Raw genomic sequence first — 12896 nt, forward strand, 5'->3', positions numbered from 1 at the left:
GCGTGCAGGGCAAGGAGTGCGATTTCGGGCCATGCGAACGCCTCTCCTCTCATGCACGGAAATGCTCACCCTTGAGGTCCTCTCTGGTCCCAGAGCCTGTAATTAGAGCTTCGCAGCCTCTGTCCAGGGTGAACTACACATTCCTTGGGTAGTTAGCACACACGGAGCCATATCGGATTTTACTGAGACCTGGGATGTGTACCTAACTTTGTCTGTCATGAAATAATTACACATCCCTCCAGGCTCGTATAGAGGGTTTCACCTTTTCTGAGATGCATGTCTCGGCCTCCCTCACCAAGAAGGATGCTTGATATGCAAATGTCCTGTGACATTTCCTGTGTTGCTATATTAAATATATTGATAATGAATTAACAGACAAAGGATATTAGTGGAAAGACTGGTAAAATCCAAATAAAGTCTGTAGTTTAGTTAATAATAATGTACCAGTGTGGATGTCTTAGTTTTGATAAATGTACCATGGTTAAGCAAAATGTTAACATTAGGGACAGCTGGGTGGAGGTTATATAGGAGCTCTTTGAACTATCTCTGCAAATTTTCTATAAATCTAAAATTATTCCAAAAATTAAAAAAAAATTTTAAATGCATTAGCTGTTTTATCATGTAGTGAAATTTAAAGACTGAGGTGTTAGCATAAGGATCTCAACCCAACCACTTGCGAGTTCTTGGGCAAATAACTTGGGCCTGTTTGTTTGGCTGTGGAAAGGAGATAATATCCAGGTGGTCAGGACTGATACTTGTCCACCAAAATTAGTCCTTCCACAGCAATGGAACATGGCTGCCCACCTTGCAATTACTTATGGTTCAGGTGACTCTTTTGCCAATAGCCAAATACCTGATCAGACTCTGGAAGCCAGTGCCGGAGTTGGCTAATGCTGGACACACTGCTCTAGACTGGAGGGGATGCACATCAGCGGGGTTGCGGTGGACCTGGGATTAGAGGGATAGTGATTATGGTGCTCCATATTAAGTCACTGGGGAGCTTTAAGAAAACCCAGATGCCTAGGCCACACCCTGGGCCAATAAAAACAGAACTTCTGAGAGCAGGACTCTGGCATTACTATTTTTTTTTTTTATGCTCTCCAGGTGTGACTGCAATGTGCACCAAGATGGAGAACCTAGTGAACTAGATGATCTTTAAATTTCTTTTCACTCTCAAGCTTCTGCATAGAGCAAAAGCCATGTTTTCGGACTTTAGAACGTGTATCCATATCAATCAGTAACGGGTGTTTGTGAATTCACTCTGAGCAAAGTCTGGAAGTCTCACATTGTAGGGCTCATATAGGAGGATTTGGGAAGTGGTGATGTTTCCTCCTTCTGACCGCTTTCCAATCCTCAGTGACCAGAGCCAGCATGATTTTCCAAATGCAGAGATGCCCCATGCTTTTGAGCCACCTTTCCGGACTGGGAGAAATAATTAGGTGGACTTGGTAAGGCAACAGAGAGTGCGGCCAAGAAAGAACTTTAACCAAGACAAATGTGACCATTTAGCAAAATACAAATGCTACTTGCATGTGTCCATAATAATTGGAAAAATATAGGAACGTACAGAGAATAAAATTTAAATCTCTTATTATAATATCAATTTCAGAAATACTGACTATTAACATTTTGGTCTATGAGTGTACTCTTTTATATTTATGAAAAGTGGGATGATGATGAATATAAAGTTTTTGATCCTGCTTTGCCATTTATTATTAATGTTTTGCACCAAATATTGTTGAAATCCTGATTTGAGTGGCTACAATAATAGTTTATCATATGGTGGTCCCATATTTTATTTAACTGTTTTTTTGTATCAATAAATATTTTTCCTTTTGAAATTTCCTTTTAGGACTCCTGCCATGAGTAGCATGCACAGAGCAGCTTGATTGCTCTATGTGGAATCGACATCAAGAGATTTTGGAAGCATAATTTTTTGGTATCTGGGCAGCTGGTGATTGTTGGTCCTGGTGTCCACCAGGAAAAAAAAGGAAATTTCCTTTTAGAAATGTATTTTTTGAATGAATATCTTTGATCAAAATGTCTTTAAATTCCCTTTTTGTGGAGTATGTGTGTGTGAGTGATAACAGAGGGGTCATTTCCATGTACAGCAATAATCTGCTCATGCATATTGTTTGGGAAAGTCTTGCTTGTTTTCTTAAAGAGGTCTGGGGTCCTTAACAAATACCTATGTTTTCCTTCTATTCATTTCATACATTTTGGCCCAAAGATTTCATAATTCCATTCCCACTCTGGCTATTCCCTAGGGCTGTGAGCAATAAAGAACAATATTTTGTAAAGGGCAGCGATTGTATTCTTTTCTTGGCCATGTTCCCCTATAAAGCACTACACTTAGGACTTTGTATAAATAAATAATACAAATATAGATCTTGTGGGGTAGGGCTCTTGCCTGCTGATTTCCTGGAGCCAAAGTATTGTTGACATATTTATAAGTTGAGGTTGGTTTGAGCTTTGAATTAAGACCAAGTAGGGATGTTTGAGTATTTGAATGAGGACCAAGTAGATATAAGTAGATATTAATTTTCACACATGACATTTTTTTGAGCTTGAGGAAGAAGATGATGAAAAGTGAAGGGAAGTAAAAGGGAAATGAGAATGAATAAAAGGAGAAGATGAGGTTGCAAGGGCTCTAAAAAACAGCAACAACTGGGGCTCAATTTATTATGCATCCAAGGCCCCAGGGATCCTGCTAAAATGAAGGTTCTGATTCAGTGGGTCCAGGGCAGGGCCCGGGGTTCTGGGCATCTCTCAAGCTCCATGTGAGCCTGAGGCTGTAGCTGCAAGGACCTCCTCACTGAGAAGCACGGCCCTTGTTGGGTTAGAGCTGGTGCAGAGGCACTCTCTCTCACTCCGCTACTGTGCTTTTGTGCTGGGTCTTTCTCATACCTGTTACCTTCTTGGTCACTGATGATGCTTTTTGTCTTCATGTCAAAAATGAGGAAGCTTTGCCCGGCCAGTGTGGCTCAGTGGCTGAGTGTCAACCTTTGAACCAGGAGGTCACAGTTTGATTCTCAATCAGGATACATGCCCGGGTTGCAGGCTCAATCCCCTGTAGGGGGATTGCAGGAGGCAGCCGATCAATGATTCTCTCTCATCATTGATGCTTCTACTTCTCTCTCTCCCTCTCCCTTCCTCCCTGAAATCAATTTTATATATATAAAATGAGGAAGTTTTTACAAAGTTTCCCCCAACATTGCATGGGAGTTAACTTTACTCCCAAAGTCCTTCCATTAGCTTCTCCTTCCCTTCCACCATGATTTTTGATTTCTCCATCTCATTTCCAATCCTTTCCTGGCTTGAATCATGCATTCATTCAGTTTTTCTGTCCTCATCACTTTACCAAATCTGGTTTTATTTCTTTAGAGATTTTAATGGCCAATCAATCCTTGCACCAAGAACAGCCTTTCACCTTTTCTTACTGATTCCACCTCAGAACAAAATTACAAATGGAATCTTCTGATGGTGGATGAGTTTTGATTAGACTCAACTTATAGCTTTGGTGGACAGCTTTTGCTCAGCTCCCAGACCACTTCCTTATGAAGTAATGGTTTCCAGAAAGTCTGGAAGAAGACTGATGTTTTCCCTAGAATGCAGTTTCTATGTCACTGCGGTAAACAGGAATTTTTGGATGTGCAGTCAAGGGAAGCCTTTAAAATTCTCTTTGGATGAGTCTAATCCCAAAGGCTGCCTTGCCTCCCTATAAATAAGAATTTTACAAGGCTAATTGCCAAAATGTTTGGTTCTCCTGCCTGAAAACAATGATTTGGGTGTGAGTCACTGACCATACATCGTAATGCCTGATGTATCCCTCCAAACCACTCAAGATCAGCAAACAGCAATGAAACCTACGAAGCTAGAACAAATCTTTCCAGCTCGACCTATGCATTTAACTCATGAAATCTTAATGCTGTTTTGGCAATAGCCTCATTAGATTGTTCCATGGTGTGTCAATTGAAAGACAATACAACATTAGTACCAGAGAGATGGCAGTGTTAGTAAGACTCTTCTGGCCATTGCTGGCTTTGAAGATGGAAGGAGGGCCATGAGCCAAAGAATGTGGGCAGCCTCTAGCTGTAAAAGGGAACTCAAGGGCAACAGCATCATTGTACCCATAAGAAGGGCTTTGCAGGGCTAAAGCAGCTGGGGTGCTTGCAGCTGATGGAGAACCAGATTAGAGTGGTGGAACCAGGGTGGGGGTTGATGGGGTGGCTTTTGATGACATAAAGGAGTTGGAGCGGCTACGACTGAACCAGAACCAGCTGCACATGTTACCAGAACTGCTGTTCCAGAATAATCAGGCTCTGGGGAGGCTGTGAGTGATGCTCTGTGGCCAGAAAACTCTCTCTCTGCTCTTATCCCTCACGCTGCGGGAGGGACAGTGTTTGGTCAGTGGGGTCAGGACTACCCTGTGACCTCCATTTCCTCACCTGGGAGAAATCGCTCAGGGTATCAAAGGCCAGGCCTTTTCTGTGGGAAGGTGCTGTGTGGGATGTTTCTCCATGGCAAGCACCTGACAGAACTTGAAGTTCATCCAGTTCCTTTGCTGCCTCTGCCAGTGCCTGGTTCTGGGGATGGACCTGACTTTGTAGGAAGGACCATTCAAATGCATCTCTCACTGCTTTTGGTAACCTGCCATGGGTCAAATTTTTATAGATTCAGCCAAGCCCTTCTTGGGCCTTGTAATTTTAGCTAGGAGTAATAGGTCTCTAAGCTTATTAACTACATGTAATGTCATACTTTTATTTGTTGTAAATTTTCTTCTTTCAAGTCTTAAGGGTAGCAGTTACTTCTGCTGCTTTATGATTTGTCAAATGTATCCATAATTGTTCTACTATATATTTAATTCGGTGGGATCTTGGCTTGAACAGGACCTTAGAGGTTACCTAAGAAATCTCTTCTGCAGCTCCTTAGCAAAGGGCCCTTTAGTCTTTGCTTGCCTAGCTCTAGTGATGGGGAGTTCCCCACCTCCAGAGGTAATACATTTCATTATTGAAAAGGTCTGCATGTTAGAAACATTTTCTTAACTTTGAGCCCTGAATCTGCTTTCTGATAATTTATGGGTTTTTGTTTTTTTCTAGCTTTGCTTTCTGTAAGTACCTAGAACAATCATAAACTCTTGTTAGATTTTTGAAGGATCATTAGGTTTTTAAATTTTGAATTGGCAGGTTTTGGAGCCCCCTTCGTTGTTGTCATTAAAAACCTGATGATATATGATCATCTCTGCCTATAAGGATTTGTAGATCGTAAAATAGGTGGGTGTAATAAAGTGGTGCCTAGGCTACTGAAGTGGCCCAAGAAGGGAATGGTCAACTGGGGCAGGCAGATTCATTCTTACCAGAAACACTGCTCCCTGGGTTGCGATTCTTTCCAGCTCCCTTCAATGCCAGGGAAGGCCCCACTGGCATTGCAAGCATCATCTCACATTGGCTCAGAGTTCAGGCAGAATGCGCCTACAGCTCTTGGAGCTCCTATGTTCCCATTATGAAGAGCTTTCTTCTCTCTCTTTCTCCTCGTCTGTCTAGAGATACCATTGTCTTACATTTATAGTTTACAAAAGTACTGCCTCAAATGGAATCTGACACCAGCCCCAAAGAATGAGTAAAGGAGGAATTATTACAGATAAGGAAATGGAGGCCAACTAAGTTGACCAAGGTCACACAATTAATCCTGTTATTTTGCTCCCCACTCAGGGTCAGGGCTGCCCACATTCTGAGGTTAGTTTCAAGGATGTCTACAGGAATCTGCTGGCTCAGAAAATCCATGGCTCTGATGAGCTCCATGGCAGGCAGCAGAAGCCTTGCCCGTGTAAGTTCCCTAGGCCTTGCTTCTTTGGTCTCCAGTTTTCTACTTGGGCTTTTCCATCCACCAACAGCTGGATTCTGGAATGTGTCTGCCTAAGCTCATCAGGCCCACCTGCTCCTCTCTCCCTTGAATGATGCCCTTGGATTTGGACCCAGATCCTCAGAATTTGCCTGTAAAGCCCATACCTGTTTCTTTTGTGGAAGGAAGTAATAGACTAGTTATCTCTAGATCCCTCAGGGCTAAGAGGCTGGGGGAGCAAACACTTGGGAAATGAATATTTCCTTCCTGCCCCACATTTTATTCCCTTTCATGAAGAATTTCTTATGTATCCTTTTGAAGATTTAAAGTTATGCCTCAGGAAAAAAAAAATGATGTCTCTCTTACGGATGGTGGTCTTGCCATGAGGATGATCCCTCTCAGGGAGCCTTTGCTCTTTGTGAGTCGTGGAAGTAAATTTCCAGGCCACACATGGGCATGCTAAAAGTGACGATTAATTCATTGAAAGTCACAAACTAAGTCAGAGGTGAGACACGGGCTCTAAGTCACTAAAGTAAACTCCTAAACGGTGTCTTTCTCTAAAATGACAGGCAACACTGGAGAGCCTGGATTCATGTTTTATTCAGCTGGGGTGAAGAACTAGTTATAGATCTCTGGCAGGTAGAAAGTGCCAATAAATAAATAAATAAATAAATAAATAAATAAATAAATGATCAAAAGAGACATAATGCTATTGATCACTCTTTTCTCATTTTTTGGTCTCCTTCCTAAAGTCCAAAGCAAATGTTCCAGAGAATCCACTAAGGGTGGGATGGTCACAGTACTGGGTTTTACCAAATATTCAGCATCACCACCTTTACACCGCCACTGGTACTTAGTATACAGCTGCAGTAGGTCTGGAGGCTCATGGCTTTTTGACTGTTTGAAGGTAGACCAGACAGGCTTTGACATAGGAAATAAAGGACGCTTACTCTATATCTCAGGTCAGGTACCCTAGAAGCTGAGCCCTAGGTGGGGATGTAGGTGCACATATCTTGCTGAGACAATGAAGAAGAGCAGAAAGGGGGTGAGGGAAGCAGAATGAGACAGAGGAAGGAGCTAAGGAAGGATATCATTTCAGGTGGAGGCAGGCTTTGGTCTGATCCCAGAGGAGAAGGGGTTACACCACAGAGCTTTAAACGGGGGTGCAGCCTTTTGCACAGGGAGGGGGCCACTCCTATCAATCACACATTGGTCGGCTGCCCTGAATGAGGGTGGTGGTGCAACCTCCACCACCTCCAGGGCTTTCATGCAGTGGAGGTCAGTTTTCCAGAGAAGGGACCAGCTGTGCGTCCTTCGCAGCCATCCAGGAGGGGCATTGACAGAGTCCACTAACTACACAGAGATGAATGAATGGTGATTAACATTTGGCAGAGCTGAGGCCATAGAGATGCCTGTCGTATTCTGGCTTCCTGGAAGTAGACTGAGCAGCTATTATTAGGAGACTAAGCTAGGATTTGTGGGTCGTAAAGCTTATTATAATTTGGGGAGACACAAAACTGAATTCAAAATTAGCCTGTGTAAGTGGTAGGTCCTGAAGCTAAAGCTGTGTTAGCCTCGTTCATCTCTGGGTGTTTTAGCTCCTTGGTGAGAAAAGAAAACTGAGGTTCAGAGTGTAAGTGAAATAGTTCAAGGACATCAATCAAGGAAGTGGCTGGAGCTAGAGCCCTATTTTGGCTCATAGTCCAGAGCCTGCTCTGTGATAACACTAGCCAAGCCCACTGCAGAGGACTGCTGGGAGGGTCAGGAGATAAACAAGGTCATGTTTTGTAAGCTCTCCCTGAATTGTCATGTGGCTATAAGGCATTATGATTAAATGAGCAATTGACTGGTGAGTTGGGATTATGCCAACTTGTGTCATTTAGTCAAAGAGAATATATATATATGTTTTCTCTCTCAAGTTTTCTATGCTGGCTTGCTAGGTTTGTACAAAAGCAAATATCCCTGGTTTGATTCAAAGTTGCAAGCTTCAAAAATTGGCATGAGCAACTGATAAACCTCCCAGGCTCCTGGCTACTTGCCTGTGCATGAAAACAGAAAACACAGGCTTTATCATAGAAAACAAGAGCATTTCTCCTTATCGCTCTACCATGAGTAGATGATGACCACTCAACGGTTCATAAGAGGCAAGGCTGAGGAGATAAGAGAAGTAAAAGGGAAAGGGTCTCTTGAATTTATGGTGCAGAGCAAGGATATAGTAGGTTTCTAAAAACATTTTTTTTTCTTTTTGTCCAAAACCTGTCGCCAATAGGTGCAGCTAACTCGAAGTCCTGGATGTTGCACTTTATGCCCAATAAGTTTTTCTTCATCCAAGTTTTCATCAGCAGTGGGTTGGAGGGGCCCTCAATTCCCTGAAGGCAACAGAATGTCATTTAGTTGGGGTTATATTGAGCAGCTCTACTAAATTTTGGGGGCCATAACAACTGAAAGAGTTGAGCAGCCTCATTTGCAAGAAGACCTTCTTTCAGTGACCTTGTTTTCCGCCCCTCCTCCTCAGGGTACCCACACTCCGGCAGCTGAACGAGGCAGCTCTTGGTTGGTCTGTCTGCAAGCAGAGGACATGCTATCATCAGCTTGTTTGTGCTTTAAGGGCCATGGAGAACGAAAGCTGGAGGGCTTGGATGGTGTCCCTCTCCTGTTTATCTCACTGGCCTGCTCATCTTGCTTGAGTAGGAATTACTAAGTGGCATGCTATTTCTCCGCCATCTCTTAGCCCCTCTCAGTTTTCGTACAGTAAGCCTCCCCCTGACTTTTTATTTTGGGTACGCTTGTTAAGGCTGGGGGCAGTGAAACGAGGAAAGGCTTACGACAGAAGAAGAAACAGGGGAGAGACTTAGGTGGGACTGCTTTGGCTCACTGAGAAGTCAGAGAAAAGGGGGCCTTCAAGAGAGGTTCTGGGGTCAGCCCCGGACCAAATGCCTCTGCCCATTGCTCCCCTGGTTGCAAGTCTCACGGACTTAGAGCCTTAGAGTTTAGGAGATGCAGGCCAGTGGGGAAAGAAGAGGCACGGGCATGCTCCCAGGAGGGAGTGTACCCAATAAGCCATTTTCAAAAAAGGATCTCTCAACCCCTGGAGGGTGGGGAGGGCATGGATCACGTGGGTGTTTCCTTCCTGTACCACTTTGTTTATAGAGCTGCATTGTACTGGGCCTTGGAGAAAGTTCTTTAGGGTCATGAAGGTGTGGGAAGGAATGGATGAATGGGTATGGGTGGGGCTAGTGGGTACGGCCAGGAGACTCCTGGGATTTTAGGATCTTGTTGATTTGTTAGAAATGGAAGTGGGCCACTCACTGAGGCTGACATGAGAGCCAAAGAGGGAACCACATCTTTGGAAGTTTCCTTTCTGCACATCCCAGAATTCTAGTGTCCAGGGCTGCGATCAACAGTCGCTAGATGTTATATTTCATGAGGCATTTAACTGAGAGCTTTAGAGATTTAATAACCTGGAAGCCAGTTTTGAGGAACTCCAAAATTAGAATGTGTGTTTTTCAGACCTCTGCCTGTGGCCTGTGAGTGACCTTTGCTACTGCCAAAAAGGAACCAAGAAAAGAAAACAAATAAAAATCAAACTGAGTTCCTCCTTCTTTCAAATAATATACAGATATGAAATGTGAGTTAGAAGGCCTGGACCTTCTACCTGTGCTCTTTAACACTGGCCAAGATCAGTAAAACAGAAACAAGACCCCTCTCGTCACTAACATGGAACAGACAAAAAGAGTTATCTTCTTCCCTAAAAGAGGGTGCAAGCAGAGACTGTGGTTAGAAATTATTGAAGTGTAAGAGAAACAATAGTTTCTATTGGAAGTCATGGGACTTTGGTGACATCACGGGCAGCACCTCTACAGAACAGCAGCCTCCATGCTCCCCACATTTCCTTTTCTAACACTGATCAGACTGAAACAGGTCATGCGGCCAAAATAAGAATAATAAAAGTGGATTGTAGGGAGTGGCTATAGGGTTAAGCCTCAGACTGACCTGTTGGCAAAGCCACAAACAAGTCCCAGCTTAGAGGGCACAGCCCTCTTAGCATAATTAGGCTTGACCTTATGATGCTCCCCAGATCTTTACTGGGTAGCTAATGGGCTGTGGGAGGTACAGCAAGTGCTACCAAAACAAGTGAAACTCACAAGAACATTGTAGCTATGGTGACCACAACCTTGCTTACCTCTGACTATAAAATAAAGGCTCAGCTTGCTGTCTGGATCTCTCTCTCTGTGGCCTCAGCCAGGCACAGGAAGATCCACCTAGAAGACCCAGCTTATTCTCTTCGTCTGTCTTTTCTTCATCCTTCACGGCCCTCCCTCAGGCTTGCAGAGCCCTTGGCTGAGCTGGCTCGGCACAGTGGGTAATAATGAAAGTAATAGGTGCCAGTGTTTATTGAGCACATTCATGAGTCTTACCCGTATGTGTTGAGAGATGAGTCAATACGATCTCACTTATTTTTCACCACAAGCCTTGTGGTGTCACCATTTTTCAGATGCAGAAGCTGAGACTCAGAGGGTAAGCCACTGGCCCACGATTACACAGCAGAAATGGAATTCTTTCATTTTCTCGAAGTGTTCTTCACATTCACTCTAGCTCAGATCAGCATTTTATGTTGCTGTAATTTTGGTCCTGCCTCTGGTCTTTTTCTGAGGTTTCCACCTTAGCTGCCTGTTTATTTCATCAGCATATCTACCAATGCAAGTGGATCCGGCGAGGCAAATCCACAAGATTGCACACTCTGTGAAAATAAGGAATGTTGCCTATGTTCATGGCCATTTCCTCTGGCACATAGTACGTATACATATTGGTCATATGAAATATATTTGTTACCGAATAACTGATATGCCCACACAAACTCAGAATCAGGGATGTGCTTATGGGCTGAGGTCAGGCTTCTTGAAGCTCTGTGTCTTCGTTGGCTGTCCATAGGAGGTGTCCTCTGGGATTTGAGGGTCCAGGCAGGCAGTTCTCCCAGGGGCAGCCCTTATGGATGTAGGATCCATCCAGAATATATGATGAGGTTCTGAAGGCTGCTTGCAAGAATGCACATAATACCAGAAAGTAACATAGTTTTTCAAGAGATGTATGTCTCTTCTTGGTATTAGGACCAGAATAAAATTTCTCCTGAGTGGCCTCATAAAGAGGGTGTAGCATGATGAATACACAATGTTTTCAGTGACATCCATGCAGAAGACACCACTTAAATATTCTGTGGCTCTTTCTTATGGCCACACTCAGAAGAGGTGGGTAGTGGTTTCCGGAAGTTTAACCAGAAGTCATTAGGCCCAGTCCTTGGATGCCACCGAGCAGGCAGCCCCTCCCCCTGTTTTAACCATCCTTGCTCACTGTGGGGGTTGGGGGGTGGGGAGGTGGGATGCTCTCTGGGAGCAGTGAGCCACCCTTGGGAAGACCTCACTCTTGAATTGTTCTAAAAGCAACACTAGAAATTTAAACACATGCTCTCATACATCCCGTGCCTTCTCTCTGCCCTATTATCCTAAAGTATGCTGGATCTACAAGAATATTCCACTTGGAGGGAACCAAAAGTTTTCAATGAAAAAGGTCTTATGGCTTTCTAAATAAGATGATTTAAAAAAATGCAAAATAACCCAGCAACAGCCACCCAGTTTGGTGCTGGGGCCTTTTGTTTTGATGCAAATTTAAGGCAACTGCTGCCCAGAAATGAGAAAGGGCCAGTGTGGACCTGGTCCCCAGAAATACAAGTTTGCATTCTCTCTGGCGTGCATTGCTGATGTGGCAGGGATTTGGAAAAGCCAGTTTCTCAAAACTAACACTTCTTAAATTCTGGAGCCAGGGGGAATCTTGCAATTTTCTTTGGAGAGGCAAAATAAATTTCAGACCTATCATTTTGTTGTTCAATGTCCCCCAGTCTAGAGCCAGAATGTTTAGGGATGCTGGCAGTGTTGCAGGGACGAGCTCTCCCAATGTCTCATTCTGTTCCCGCCAGCTTGCCAGTTCTGCCTGTCCATCCAGAGAGAGGCTGGGTAATCCCAACACCCCGGGAGCCTACCAATCCTGCACCAGCCTGCCTTCTACTCGGCCCAGCAGGTCCCCCAAACAAAGAACCACTTCATTTCTGGAGAACCAGTTTCAACCACGTTCTGCTGGGTTTAAAGCTGTAAGCCGCACACCTGCCGGCCCGAGGTTGGTAGCAGCCCTCTTCTCATCTGTTAAGTCAGGATTTCTGTTAAGTGCGGTTTGGGTTTACCTTTTACTTCCTCCTTGTCTATAATAAAGGAGAGGACACAGAGGATATGACTAGTGTTATGTGTCCCCAATGAGGATGGATCAGAGGATGACAAATATAGATTTCATTGAAGGAAGAGTCCCTGGCCAGGGCCTTGGACACCAAGAACAGACTACTGCCCCTTGAAGGAGGTGGACCAGGGACCTGGGCAGCTCTGAGTCCCTTTTGACACCTGGACTGCCTCTGAGTTATGATCTGAGGGAGGTCAGGCAGGCCCTGTCTCCAACTGTGTCCACTGGTGGCCCTTTGTTTCTGATGGAAAGCTGTTGGGTGCTGGAGGGCCCTATTAGAATGCAATTACCTTGTGGTGGGGTCTGCCTTAAACCAGATTCTAGGGCAGGGGTGGGCAAACTTTTTGACTCGAGGGCCACAATGGGTTCTTAAACTGGACCAGAGGGCCGGAACAAAAGCATGGATGGAGTGTTTGTGTGAACTAATATAAATTCAAAGTAAACATCATTACATAAAAGGGTACGGTCTTTTTTTTTTTTTTTAGTTTTATTCATTTCAAACTGGCTGGATCTGGCCCGCGGGCCGTAGTTTGCCCACGGCTATTCTAGGGGTAACACTGACTAGCAGAGAGGAAAAGGCTTGGGAATGGGGGGCAACAAGAGGATGGGGGTGGTGGCAGGAAGGGCCCTCAGGTGAGCAAGGCTTTGGTTTGGAGGAAGGTAGATGAGACGATGGAAAGAGAAAGAACCGTTTTGTGTCCAGATTGCACTGTCTCCCAGTGCCACTAGCAAGATAAAACAAGGCCTAAGGGTCCCTGTGCCCCCAGTGGGTT

At 44.4% G+C, this 12896-nt stretch overlaps 1 non-coding gene across 1 annotated transcript; it reads left to right on the top strand.

The window, feature by feature from the left end:
• The first annotated feature begins 1846 nt into the window (after positions 1–1846).
• On the top strand, positions 1847–1978 carry LOC118669564. Its single transcript, XR_004972031.1, has one exon. It is a non-coding gene; the product is annotated as a U11 spliceosomal RNA (small nuclear RNA).
• Positions 1979–12896: the final 10918 nt, after the last annotated feature.

The sequence above is a fragment of the Myotis myotis genome, unplaced genomic scaffold, assembly GCF_014108235.1.
Source record: "Myotis myotis isolate mMyoMyo1 unplaced genomic scaffold, mMyoMyo1.p scaffold_m19_p_14, whole genome shotgun sequence".
NCBI classification, from domain to species: Eukaryota; Metazoa; Chordata; class Mammalia; order Chiroptera; family Vespertilionidae; genus Myotis; species Myotis myotis.